Raw genomic sequence first — 11123 nt, 5'->3', positions numbered from 1 at the left:
GGTGAAATGTCGACTTTGGAAATGCGGGGATTTAACACAGTCCTCCGGTGTGAAAGGCAAGTGTTTACGCCCTGCATCCATCCACCCATCCATCCACCCCTACCCCAATGCCTTTACTGGCCACACCACTACTGTATTTCTGACGTGTAGGCTACAAGTATAGCATCAGCATTGATCATTTATGTAGAAATGTGATGTAACATATTTAAATGTGATATGTAACACATTATATATATGTATATTTTGGTGTCAGAAATATGATATTCTACGTATCTGTGGATTGCAGAGATGTACAATGCTGACAATTTATTCTTGCAACCAGGCTGACAAAGTGACTTAAATAACTACAGGATGAAGCTCAATGCACTACCTGAGGTTCCTAAAACTACAGGATGAACCTCAGCGCAGGAGAGTCTGCCACCTGAACCAAAAAGGTTCTGTATTATATTTGCAACCATCCATTGAAAGACAAGTGCAGCCAGGCCTGCTTTATTGCACAATCCAAAATTGAGTTAAAACGCTAGCTTGCTAGGTAGCGTTGTTGTTGTTTCACAGCGGCGGAGGCATTTGAGAGCGACACGCACGGAGCGGAAGGGAAACCCCTTTCCGCTGCCGACTGAAATGGTCGGCACCAATGGCAGAGCTTAGACCCGCAGCCAGCTTCCAGGCAGGCAGTCAGACAAGATTAAGCTCAATGCACGACCGAGGTTCCTAAAGCTGCTCACGTTTACTGCTGCTGGAGCTCTTCCTCCTCTGGCTGTTACGCCTCCTCCCCCTCCTGCTCATTCTCAAAGCAGTCAGCCGTCCATCCCCTGCAACACAAATCAGTCAATTGGTTATAATACTAAAAGTCTTAGGGTTAGACTGAGATATGCTGCTGATATCAGGTCAACCCACTTTTTGTTAAATGGTAAATTAATCATTAATCGACCAGTCAGTGTCATCCACCTCGAAGGTGGATGTTCCTCCCTGACCACCGCTACGTTAAAAACCTTGAAACCCTTATTTTCTTCTTTGGTCTTTTTTTATTCTTTCATTTAATAAAAAAAAAGCAAATACATTTCATTTAAAGATTGTAATGCATCCCAGTGTCCTATAGTTTGTTACTTTTCACACACACACACACACACACACACACACACACACACACACACACACACACACACACACACACACACACACACACACACACACACATATATATAATATATATATATATATATATATATACTGTGTATATATAATATATATATATATATATATATATATATATATATATATATATATATATATATATATATATATATATATAAATCATTAATCCAAGTCTACGTGCCAGAACCATCAACACAGCATGAAGCCCATTCTGAGCAGAAGTGTACTGGATCAAATCCAGGTAGGCCTATAGATGCTAAAAACACTAACTACCATGGCCACCTTAGCAGCCCGTTAGCTTTTGTGAGTAGTATTTGAACCCAGGCACAACATTGTATCCCAAGCATCTTACAATATTGTTGAGTACAGTTGCAAATTCTGACCAGCTTTAAAATGTCTGGTTGTGGTCTATATAGGCTACTGGTAAAAGTGATATATCCATTTAGCAGAATTTAGATACATCTTGTGTGTGGATGGATGCTATTTGATCATTGACAGTCTACATGCACATCACTGTTAAAACAATCAACATAAAACCTATACAATATCTAATTATATATCATCTAATTTAAAATATACAAATATCAAATGTATTGTATGTTATTATAATGCTGCTAACTGAAATGTTGTCTAGGATGACTGGTGGCATGTCCCATGTACTGTAGGCTACATGTGTAAGCCTTGCCAATATCAGATCCTTGGGCAAAAATGAAGGATTTATTCTGTTACTTATGAGCCATAATTAGATTAGTGTGTTTCAATAAAATGCTAAACGCTTCAGTATAGCAATATTTAGTAATATCAATGTATTTCTATGAAAAACATAACTTAAAAAATAACTTAAATGATGTCCCAATCACCATAATAGGTCTGTTTCATATGCAAAACATGCAATTTTCACTTTACAAAATAGACACAGAAGTTTGTTTCTGAATAAATTTGGGATAAAACCAGGAAACGCAGCCATCACTTTACTGAATGAATTACTGTATGTGCAACAGATGCCTTAACATGCATACATGCCTTAAACAATATAGGCCCTGCAGGCGAGTGCCAAAGTTAATTTAAAGAAAAATAAGTGTGATTCATAGTGTAATCTTCAGGCTCTTAACTGCCATTTGGTCCCGATTCATTTAGTAAATGTTTTATATCACATATCCCCCTGCCTTAAATATCCATGCAAAAAAATAAACAAAAAATAAACAGCTAAGTATGTCACAACTTACCTTTAAGTGTCAAGCCTTGATATGTGCTATAGATTCGCTACATGCCAGAAATGATGAAGAAAGGCAGACAAGTTGCAAATGAATGGGTGCTACTGCTCTTCCAGAGACACCACCTTGTCTGTCTCTCAGACTGCTCCTGTTTCTATTCTGGACCTAAAGCAGCTTACTGCATCTAATCTCATGAAGCACGGGTGACGCCGCAGTGTCAAGCTTGTTGACTCACATTCAGTGATGCGGCAGTGTCAAGATTCAGTGCATAGTTTTCCACTAGCAAAGCATGATGATTGGATGAAAACTGATGCAGATAACTATGTGTAAAACACATTACACTCCTCCAAAACTCCTAAAAGACTATGAGGTCAGATTTGTCCAATTATGGACCGGGTCATCTGATGATTCACTCAGCATTGGACACCTGCTACCTGCCAGTACATGCTGGAATACACCGCAGACCTCAGTGATTATGAATATGAATAAATGAGTAAAGATAGTGAATGAATGAAAAGTCTCAATATACCTGTGTTACTGGACAACATACAGTACACTTCCCATATTCTACACTTTTCCAGTGTTTTATTTTATTTATGTCATACCAGGGGCCCCTTGAGAAAGAGGTTTCGATCTCAATGGGACTCACTTGATTAAATAAAAAAATATATTAAAAAACAAACAAACAAACAAACAAACAACAAACAAACAACAACTCCCTGTGAAGCGGCATCAGAGAGTTACCCGGGCCAGTGTTGTGACAATGTTGCCCCCCCTGTACTCCACTGTCCCTCATGTAATAAAGCATTTCTCCACTAGATGGTGCATATGATTACCCTGGCTTTGAATGCAGAACTTCAGAACTTGATTGAATTCCTTATTACTTTCCCCCCGCCTTTAAGGTCCTTACACACCGAGCACGTTTTTTTCGTGCGATTAATTCGCACGTCAATAATATTTTCCGAACCTATATCAGTCAATGCAACCGTGCATACCAACGGCGAAGTTTCGCCCAGCGTTATTGCGGTGTTTATTTTTTCGAACCACGGTCGATTTTTCAGAAATTCGCTTCCGACGTGTACACATCTGTGGCTGTGATTGACAGGTGGGTCAAAACTCGCATCGCAATTTCGTGCCGTATATTCGCATCGCTCTTGATGTGTAAGGACCTTCAGGATCGGGATATTCATTTTCTCACTTCAATTTTTGTCCCACTGATGATGTCATAGGAGGCATTGTGACATCACTGATGTCATAAGACTGATGATGTCATCAGTGATGTCATAGGAGGCATTGTGACATCACTGGTGATGTCATAAGACTGATGATGTCATCAGTGATGTCATAAGAGCAAAATCATCTTATGACTTCAGGCACTATAATGTCAACTTACGCTGCAGGGCCACCTCGGTGAGCTGCAGGGCGGGCGAGGCCGCGCAGCGCGCAAGCCTAGGAATCGAGCACGCGCGTGAGATGCCCAGTATAATAGAATAGAATAGAATAGAATAGAATAGAACGGCTCTGTTATTCAGCTGCAGTAGGTTGAGTCCAGGCACGTGACGTTTGACCTAGTTTTCAACAAGGAAAAACTTGTGCCAAGCCCACCTCACCTACTCTACCAACCTCACTACACAATGCAACACGACACTCTCTCATTCAGTAATATTGTCAGAAACCAGCAGAGAGCAGCCTGCGTGGCAGAGAGAGAGAGAGAGTGAGAGAGAGACACACACACACGGGAGGGGGGCTATCGGTGTGTGGAGTTGCACAACTACACGGACTACACGGACTAATGTAACTTGTGGAAAGTTTGCATATCTTGAGATTTGGCGGACGCTACTCTTCTGATCTGAAGCAGGTAAGCTAAGCTAAGCTAAGCTAACGTGCCTCTGGCGTTCCAGGCAGCACCGCTCACATCTCATGCTACATTATGCTAAACAACAACTCTGTTGACATGCTACATGTCGCCTCACTCTGTCTGTCTGTCTGTCTGTCTGTCTGTTGTTTACCCGTCTGCTGCGAAACTCACTGCGCATGTAGCCTGCTATTCTATCAGCAGCCATATGGACAATATGCAGCATTGCATTGATTCTATTTACATGTTATTGTTTACATGTTTACTCGCTGTTTTCAACAAAGCCAGTAGATGCAGCCTGGGCTACTGCCAAACTCAGCAGAAACAAGCTTAACAAATGAGGGTGAGAAGTCTAGTGACATACTGACTCTGTTTATTCAATTCACTTGAAAACTTACATGTGGATGACACATTATACAGTGTGTGTGTGTGTGTGTGTGTGTGTGTGTGTGTGTGTGTGTGTGTGTGTGTGTATGTATATATGGTCATAAAACATAAAAGTAGTCCTCATTTGTGCCTAAACGCTTAAAGCTCTCCAACTTAAAAAAAAAAATAGTGAGAATTTGACTATTCAAATTCAGCATAAATTAACCACTGCAATCACACATTGGGGCTGCTGTGGCTCAGCAGGTAGAGCGGGGCATCCACTAATCAGAAGGTCGGTGGTTCGGTCCCCAGCTCCTTTAGTCTGCATGTCGAAGTGTCCTTGGGCAAGATACTGAACCCCAAACTGCGCGGTGTGTGAATGCGTGAGTATAGGCATCTGTGCTAAATGAGATCAACTTTAAGCGCTTTGAGTGGTCGGTAGACTAGAAAAACACTATATAAATGCAGACAATTTACCTTGGACATTGGAGAGATTTAATTGGACATTGGAGAGAGAGAGAGGAGAGTGCTGTCTCGAGCAAACTTGATAAATTGCAAATCTTTTATGCAAAACACAGAGCGCTCGTCTGATTGGTTGAGGCCTCCCGGGAGCGGTGAGATGTTGGAGAGCTGACACAGAGGCAGAGGCTATCTCTCAGACCATTTGAATTACTGATAGATGAAAAGGTGTCACTAAATGATACAAAAATTAAGTTGCCTACTGCAACTTTAAGTTCCAGACAGTGTTGTCAAGTCACAATATCTCTCGAGTCCGAGTCGAGTCTTGAGTCCAGTGTTCAAGTCCAAGTCTGAGTCGCCAAAGAGTTACTGAACACGAGTGTGAATCATGTAGGTGTGAGTCCTCACCTCCACTTCTGAGTCCCAGTGTATGAATGCTGGAGTCTGAGTCATCAGTACTGAAGTCAAAGTCGAGTCACGAGTGCTGAAAATGAGTCCATGGACTCGAGTACTATAACACTGGTTCCAGACACAATGTACATATCCTTTACATAGACACAATGCACATATCCTTTACATAGACACAATGTACATATCCTTTACATAGACACAATGTACATATCCTTTACATAGACACAATGCAGATATCCTTTACATAGACACAATGCACATATCCTTTACATAGACACAATGTACATATCCTTTACATAGACACAATGTACATATCCTTTACATAGACACAATGTACATATCCTTTACATAGACACAATGTACATATCCTTTACATAGACACAATGTACATATCCTTTACATAGACACAATGTACATATCCTTTACATAGACACAATGCACATATCCTTTACATAGACACAATGCACATATCCTTTACATAGACACAATGTACATATCCTTTACATAGACACAATGTACATATCCTTTACATAGACACAATGTACATATCCTTTACATAGACACAATGTACATATCCTTTACATAGACACAATGTACATATCCTTTACATAGACACAATGTACATATCCTTTACATAGACACAATGTACATATCCTTTACATAGACACAATGCACATATCCTTTACATAGACACAATGTACATATCCTTTCCATAGACACAATGTACATATCCTTTACATAGACACAATGTACATATCCTTTACATAGGCCTCTCAGTGTTGAAACCAAAGTGATCTGAAAGCATAATGAAGGAAGTTGAAGGTAGGTCTGTTTAATGGCTAGAACAATGAACTGAGTTATGCTTGAATATATTTGATGCTCTACAATCCAATGAGAGAAAGGTTGCCCTGATAGCTGGCTTTGTGCAGCAGACTGCCTGGGTACGTGCTGTGTGCAGAAAGTAGGCACAGGATGAAGCAGACTGCCTGGGTACGTGCTGTGTGTGCTGGGTACCTGCAGTGCATGCTGGGTACCTGCAGTGCATGCTGGGTACCTGCAGTACGTGCTGTGTACCTGCAATACGTGCTGGGTACCTGCAGTGCGTGCTGTGTACCTGCAGTGCATGCTGTGTACCTGCAGTGCATGCTGGGTACCTGCAGTGCATGCTACCTGCAGTACATGCTGTGTACCTGCAGTACATGCTGGGTACCTGCAGTGCATGCTGGGTACCTGCAGTGCATGCTGTGTACCTGCAGTGCGTGCTGTGTACCTGCAGTGCGTGCTGTGTACCTGCAGTGCATGATGTGTACCTGCAGTGCATGCTGTGTACCTGCAGTGCGTGCTGTGTACCTGCAGTGCATGCTGTGTACCTGCAGTGCGTGCTGTGTACCTGCAGTGCATGCTGTGTACCTGCAGTACATGCTGTGTACCTGCAGTGCGTGCTGGGTACCTGCAGTACATGCTGGGTACCTGCAGTGCATGCTGGGTACCTGCAGTACATGCTGGGTACCTGCAGTGCATGATGTGTACCTGCAGTACATGCTGGGTACCTGCAGTGCATGCTGGGTACCTGCAGTGCGTGCTGTGTACCTGCAGTGCATGATGTGTACCTGCAGTGCATGCTGTGTACCTGCAGTGCGTGCTGTGTACCTGCAGTGCATGCTGTGTACCTGCAGTGCGTGCTGGGTACCTGCAGTACATGCTGTGTACCTGCAGTGCATGCTGTGTACCTGCAGTACATGCTGTGTACCTGCAGTGCGTGCTGGGTACCTGCAGTACATGCTGGGTACCTGCAGTGCATGCTGTGTACCTGCAGTGCATGCTGTGTACCTGCAGTGCGTGCTGTGTACCTGCAGTGCGTGCTGTGTACCTGCAGTACATGCTGGGTACCTGCAGTGCATGCTGTGTACGTACCTGCAGTGCATGCTGGGTACCTATGTTGTGTACCTGCAGTGCATGCTGGGTACCTATGCTGGGTACCTGCAGTGTGTGCTGGGTACCTGCAGTGCGTGCTGGGTACCTGCAGTGCATGCTGGGTACCTGCAGTGCGTGCTGGGTACCTGCAGTGCGTGCTGGGTACCTGCAGTGCATGCTGGGTACCTGCAGTATGTGCTGTGTGTGCAGAAAGCAGGCACAGGATGTAGGTAGCACTCTTACAGTGTTCCTCTCAGCTCAATGGAGGAAGGAGGATAATAACAGCAGGAAGCTATTTGTAATCGGACTAGTCTTCATAGAATGATGTCATAGGCATTGTGACATTTTTAGTGAGTGATGTCATCAGTGAAACAAAGTTGAGCAATTGTGCGCTGCGCATGCAAATAGAACAGGCGAGGCCATGCAGCAGCTGAGCTGCGTATGCGAGCTGTAGGGCCAGCTCGGCGAGCTGCAGGGCGGGCGAGGCCGCTAGCGAGCTGCAGGGCGGGCGAGGCCATGCAGCAGCTGAGCAGCAATTTAATGATTCAACATGTGATTTGACATGTGTGAGTAGCTATTGGGGGATATATCCATATGAAAATACTTTCTGTATTGTGAGATGAATTGTGTCCATATTGCCCAGCCCTACATGGAAAGTTCTTGGTAGAGATAGTGTAGTGTAGGGAGAGCTATTAGCTCATATCATGGGCCATCACAGAGGCTTTGTGGCTTGTAATGGCTCAACATGTAGGTGAAGTAAGAGGATGCAGGAGAAGGACTGCAATGTGAACAATGCAATACAGAAACTTAATGCACAATATCTGATGTGTGTGATGTGTTTTCTTCTTCTTCGAGGGGCGGCTTTAGCTCAGGAGGTAGAGCGGGTCGGCCAATGACGCAAGGGTTGGCGGTTCGATCCCCGCTCCCTCCCAGCTGCTGTCGTTGTGTCCTTGGGCAAGACACTTAACCCTCCTTGCTCCCGATGGTGTGTAGGCACCCTGCGTGGCAGCCTGCCGCCATCGGTGTATGAATGGGTGAATGTAGACTACCTACTGATTGTAAAGCGCTTTGGATAAAAGCGCTATATAAATGCAGGCCATTTACCATTTACCATCTTCTTCTTCTTCTTCTTCTTCTTCTTCTTCTTCTTCTTCTTCTTCTTCTTCTTCTTCTTCTTCTTCTTCTTCTTCTTCTTCTTCTTCTTCTTCTTCTTCTTCTTCTTCTTCTTCTTCTTCTTCTTCTTCTTCTTCTTCTTCTTTGCATTCTAGAGATGCCTCAGTCTGGTTGCTTTGATTTATGATGAGGCTACTTGCACGTTGAATTGAAATGATCACGCAAAACACAAGTCTGTCATTCTAAGACACAGAAATAAGGGAGACAGAGAGCCAGCGATGAACGCATGTCTTTGTGCTGTTCACTTTCCTTACACTTAAAATGACCCGGCTGCAAACGAAGGGTCTGCAAGTCCTGCATGTGTCGACTTGCAGGAAAGACATAGAGAGAGAGAAGAAGAGAAGCCACAGACACAGAGGTGAGAGCCAGGAAAGACATAGAGAGAGAGAGAAGAAGAGAAACCACAGACACAGAGGTGAGAGCCAGGAAAGACATAGAGAGAGAAGAAGAAGAGAAGCCACAGACACAGAGGTGAGAGCCAGGAAAGACATAGAGAGAGAGAGAAGAAGAGAAGCCACAGACAGAGAGGTGAGAGCCAGGAAAGACATAGAGAGAGAGAGAAGAAGAGAAACCACAGACACAGAGGTGAGAGCCAGGAAAGACATAGAGAGAGAAGAAGAAGAGAAGCCACAGACACAGAGGTGAGAGCCAGGAAAGACATAGAGAGAGAGAGAAGAAGAGAAGCCACAGACAGAGAGGTGAGAGCCAGGAAAGACATAGAGAGAGAGAAGAAGAGAAGCCACAGACACAGAGGTGAGAGCCAGGAAAGACATAGAGAGAGAGAGAAGAAGAGAAGCCACAGACACAGAGGTGAGAGCCAGGAAAGACATAGAGAGAGAGAGAAGAAGAGAAGCCACAGACACAGAGGTGAGAGTACCAACAGGTGCTCAATATGTTGGTGCCAACAAATGTAATCTGTACCAAGAATTGGAGATTATTATACCAGCAGGAAGGAAGCACATGTGAAAAAAATGAATATCCGTTCTATCGTGTGTGTGTGTGTGTGTGTGGCACGAGTTGAAAAGGGTTGAAAGTGGAGCAGTGGTGTTTTTTGAACTGGCTGTGTAGTGTCTCTCCATTGCTTAAAGCAACTTTTCTACTGTCCTTCAGAAATCGTCTAACTCCGCGGTGCCTTGCAGGTTTTCTTCTGAGTCTGACTGATTGCTGGAGGTCAAAGTGTGTTTTACATGGAGAAAGGTAGCCTGGCCTCTGGCATCAAGGCCATATAGAGAGCCAAAGTGAACCTCACTTCCTGCCTTTCTCTGTGTACAAGCGTCTGAGAAAATAGGAACGGTGGTGAACGGAGACAGACGTTACTTGTTTTGATCCCGTTTGAATTGTGCACACGGGGTACGTATGCAGGTTTTGTCAATTTAAAAGATAACTATTAGGGGTGTCACGATATTTCGTCGCACGATATATCGCGATATCGATATCGTCAGAAAAAAATGATATCGTAAAAAAAAAAAAAAAAATTTTTTTTTGCTCCTGAATAATAATAGAACAAATTTAGCAGAATCAACACGCATGAGTGAGGGGGTAGACTACTACTGGCTAGGCATGGGTCGATTTCCGGTTTTACCGGTTCGGTTCGGTATACGAGCCCAGACCGGTTTGATCACGTGCGAACCGAAAACCCCTTTTTTTTTTTTTTTGCAAGTCCATTCTGATTGCACTATTGTTCGTATTAGCCTCTTCTCAAGTTGCACTAGTAGGCAAAAGTCTTATTTTGTTTATTATGTTGATGTTGGAAGAAAAGTTAAGCTGAATAGTTATGAGAAATAAAAACAGTGTGTTGTTACAGTTAAAAGGTTCTGCTTATTTGTATTCAGTGTTCGTGCTGGTTGGCAGCATACCAGCTTAGAGGTGCATTATCGCCACCAACTGCAGCCGCTTTGATACGTTTTTTGGGGGAATATCGAACCGGTTTCAAAATGTTCAAACCGACCCATGCCTAGGCCCTATATTGTGTGAATTTGTGAGTTTTGAAGTTTATAAGGCAGCTCAGCTGTAAGCCAATCCATTCTGATTGCACTGCTTGTGTTTTTATTAGCCTTTTCTCAAGTTGCACTATAGGCAGAAGTCTTATTTCATTTATTATTTTGATGTTTAGAAGAAAAGTTGAGCTGAATAGTTATGAGAAATAAATACAGGGTGTGTTTGTTACACAGGTGTCCTGCTTCTTTTTATTCAGTATCATTGCTGGTTGACAATACCAGCTTAGAGGTGTATTATCGCTATCAGGTGGACTGAAGTTGCACTACAGACAGTTATGGGCCACACGCCCTGCTTAATTTTTTTTTTTTTTTTTTTTTTTAATTACCAAAAAAATCGGTATACCGGTTCGATCCGGTTTAGACGGCAATATCGAACCGGTTTTAAAATTTTCAAACCGACCCAGCCCTACTACTGGCATGGCAAAATAGCTCAAGGGGTACATAAGATTACATAAGTTTAGGGACCATTGAGCATGAGTTATTTAAGAAATAGATTGTATACTTTATTTTTCTTTCACCATGCAACAAACATTTAGTTTGTGACAGTGTGACACATTCTATTGCAAGAGAAGCATTATC

General features: G+C 43.1%; 1 protein-coding gene across 2 annotated transcripts in view; it reads left to right on the top strand.

The window, feature by feature from the left end:
- Positions 1 to 4087: 4087 nt before the first annotated feature.
- The window catches only part of LOC310770950 (serine/threonine-protein kinase Nek6-like), an 85699-nt gene continuing 78663 nt past the window's right edge, over positions 4088 to 11123 (top strand). The window contains exon 1 of one of the 2 annotated variants that reach the window (XM_083663645.1): positions 4088 to 4227. The gene's annotated coding sequence lies outside the window, so the exon portion shown is untranslated. The remainder of the gene's footprint in view (positions 4228 to 11123) is intronic. The other variant, XM_083663646.1, reaches the window with a different exon arrangement.

Source organism: Poromitra crassiceps, assembly GCF_964638095.1.
Source record: "Poromitra crassiceps genome assembly, contig: HAP1_SCAFFOLD_272, whole genome shotgun sequence".
Taxonomy (NCBI): Eukaryota; Metazoa; Chordata; class Actinopteri; order Beryciformes; family Melamphaidae; genus Poromitra; species Poromitra crassiceps.
Note: the sequence above shows the minus strand (reverse complement) of the source record. Positions and strands in the feature narration are given on the sequence as shown.